The following is a 3,589-nucleotide window of genomic DNA, read 5'->3' on the forward strand; positions in this document are numbered from 1 at the left end:
GGGATACAGGAACACCCCTATAACCTACAGCCACAAATGTAGGGGATACAGGAACCCAGGAGCACCCCTATAACCTGCAGCCACAAATGTAGGGGATACAGGAACACCCCTATAACCTACAGCCACAAATGTAGGGGATACAGGAACCCAGGAGCACCCCTATAACCTGCAGCCACAAATGTAGGGGATACAGGAACACAGGGGCACCCCAATAACCTGCAGCCACAAATGTAGGGGACACCGGAACCCAGGGACACCCCTATAACCTGCAGCCACAAATGTAGAGAATAAAGGAACCCAGGGACACCCCTATAACCTGCAGCCACAAATGTAGGGGCTACAGGAACCCAGGGACACCCCTATAACCTGCAGCCACAAATGTAGGGGATACAGGAACACCCCTATAACCTACAGCCACAAATGTAGGGGATACAGGAACCCAGGGACACCCCTATAACCTACAGCCACAAATGTAGGGGATACAGGAACCCAGGGGCACCCCTATAACCTGCAGCCACAAATGTAGGGGATACAGGAACCCAGGGACACCCCTATAACCTGCAGCCACAAATGTAGGGGATACAGGAACCCAGGGGCACCCCTATAACCTGCAGCCACAAATGTAGGGGATACAGGAACCCAGGTACACCCCTATAACCTGCAGCCACAAATGTAGGGGATACAGGAACCCAGGGGCACCCCTATAACCTGCAGCCACAAATGTAGGGGACACAGGAACCCAGGGACACCCCTATAACCTGCAGCCACAAATGTAGGGGATACAGGAACACCCCTATAACCTACAGCCACAAATGTAGGGGATACAGGAACACCCCTATAACCTACAGCCACAAATGTAGGGGATACAGGAACCCAGGGACACCCCTATAACCTGCAGCCACAAATGTAGGGGATACAGGAACACCCCTATAACCTATAGTCACAAATGTAGGGGATACAGGAACCCAAGGACACCCCTATAACCTGCAGCCACAAATGTAGGGGATACAGGAACCCAGGGGCACCCCTATAACCTGCAGCCACAAATGTAAGGGATACAGGAACCCAGGGGCACCCCTATAACCTGCAGCCACAAATGTAGGGGATACAGGAACCCAAGGACACCCCTATAACCTGCAGCCACAAATGTAGGGGATACAGGAACCCAGGGGCACCCCTATAACCTACAGTCACAAATGTAGGGGATACAGGAACCCAAGGACACCCCTATAACCTGCAGCCACAAATGTAGGGGATACAGGAACCAGGGACACCCCTATAACCTGCAGCCACAAATGTAGGGGATACAGGAACCCAGGGGCACCCCTATAACCTGCAGCCACAAATGTAGGGGATACAGGAACCCAGGGGCACACCTATAACCTGCAGCCACAAATGTAGGGGATACAGGAACCCAGGGGCACCCCTATAACCTGCAGCCACAAATGTAGGGGATACAGGAACCCAGGGGCACCCCTATAACCTACAGTCACAAATGTAGGGGATACAGGAACCCAAGGACACCCCTATAACCTGCAGCCACAAATGTAGGGGATACAGGAACCCAGGAACACCCCTATAACCTACAGCCACAAATGTAGGGGATACAGGAGCACCCCTATAAACTGCAGCCACAAATGTAGGGGGATACAGGAGCACCCCTATAACCTACAGCCACAAATGTAGGGGGATACAGGAGCACCCCTATAACCTGCAGCCACAAATGTAGGGGATACAGGAACCCAGGGGCACCCCTATAACCTGCAGCCACAAATGTAGGGGATACAGGAACACCCCTATAACCTACAGCCACAAATGTAGGGGCTACAGGAACCCAGGAGCACCCCTATAACCTGCAGCCACAAATGTAGGGGATACAGGAACACCCCAATAACCTGCAGCCACAAATGTAGGGGACACCAGAACCCAGGGACACCCCTATAAACTGCAGCCACAAATGTAGGGGCTACAGGAACCAGGGACACCCCTATAACCTGCAGCCACAAATGTAGGGGATACAGGAACACCCCTATAACCTACAGCCACAAATGTAGGGGATACAGGAACCCAGGGGCACCCCTATAACCTGCAGCCACAAATGTAGGGGATACAGGAACCCAGGGACACCCCTATAACTTTCAGCCACAAATGTAGGGGATACAGGAACACCCCTATAACCTACAGCCACAAATGTAGGGGATACAGGAACACCCCTATAACTTACAGCCACAAATGTAGGGGATACAGGAACCCAGGGACACCCCTATAACCTGCAGCCACAAATGTAGGGGATACAGGAACACTCCTATAACCTACAGTCACAAATGTAGGGGATACAGGAACCCAAGGACACCCCTATAACCTGCAGCCACAAATGTAGGGGATACAGGAACCCAGGGACACCCCTATAACCTGCAGCCACAAATGTAGGGGATACAGGAACCCAGGGACACCCCTACAACCTACAGCCACAAATGTAGGGGATACAGGAACACCCCTAAAACCTACAGCCACAAATGTAGGGGATACAGGAACACCCCTATAACCTGCAGCCACAAATGTAGGGGATACAGGAACCCAGGGGCACCCCTATAACCTGCAGCCACAAATGTAGGGGATACAGGAAACCAGGGGCACCCCTATAACCTGCAGCCACAAATGTAGGGGATACAGGAACCCAAGGACACCCCTATAACCTGCAGCCACAAATGTAGGGGATACAGGAAACCAGGGGCACCCCTATAACCTACAGTCACAAATGTAGGGGATACAGGAACCCAAGGACACCCCTATAACCTGCAGCCACAAATGTAGGGGATACAAGAGCACCCCTATAAACTGCAGCCACAAATGTAGGGGATACAGGAGCACCCCTATAAACTGCAGCCACAAATGTAGGGGGATACAGGAGCACCCCTATAACCTACAGCCACAAATGTAGAGGATACAGGAACCCAGGAGCACCCCTATAAACTGCAGCCACAAATGTAGGGGATACAGGAACCCATGGGCACCCCTATAACCTGCAGCCACAAATGTAGGGGATACAGGAACCCAGGGGCACCCCTATAAACTGCAGCCACAAATGTAGGGGATACAGGAACCCAGGGGCACCCCTATAACCTGCAGCCACAAATGTAGGGGATACAGGAACCCATGGGCACCCCTATAACCTGCAGCCACAAATGTAGGGGATACAGGAACCCAGGGACACCCCTATAACCTGCAGCCACAAATAAGGGAGGGCGCTCGAGCCCTGGGCCGATAGATTTTCAATATTACTTCAAAAATGTGTGTACATAAAAAAAAAACACCATGAAAAGTCTTCAAACTGCAGATGTTCTTTACCCCGTCTGGACCAGGCCTTCACCAAGTCTTCTACAGAGGGATCCTGTGCCAGAAACTCAGCTGTAAACAAGGCTGACACCTGGGTCACTCCTCTGATAATACATCTGGACCCTGCCCCTGGTTGCAGCAGCTCGTCCCGTGTGACCTCTCGCCTGGTACCTGCAGCCCCCGCTATTCTACAGAGCGCAACTCCCAGCAGCGATCCCTGAGCGGGAGGCCGGCGTCATAGAGCAGTCAGTGG

The sequence above is a fragment of the Rhinoderma darwinii genome, chromosome 9 (assembly GCF_050947455.1).
Source record: "Rhinoderma darwinii isolate aRhiDar2 chromosome 9, aRhiDar2.hap1, whole genome shotgun sequence".
NCBI classification, from domain to species: domain Eukaryota; kingdom Metazoa; phylum Chordata; class Amphibia; order Anura; family Rhinodermatidae; genus Rhinoderma; species Rhinoderma darwinii.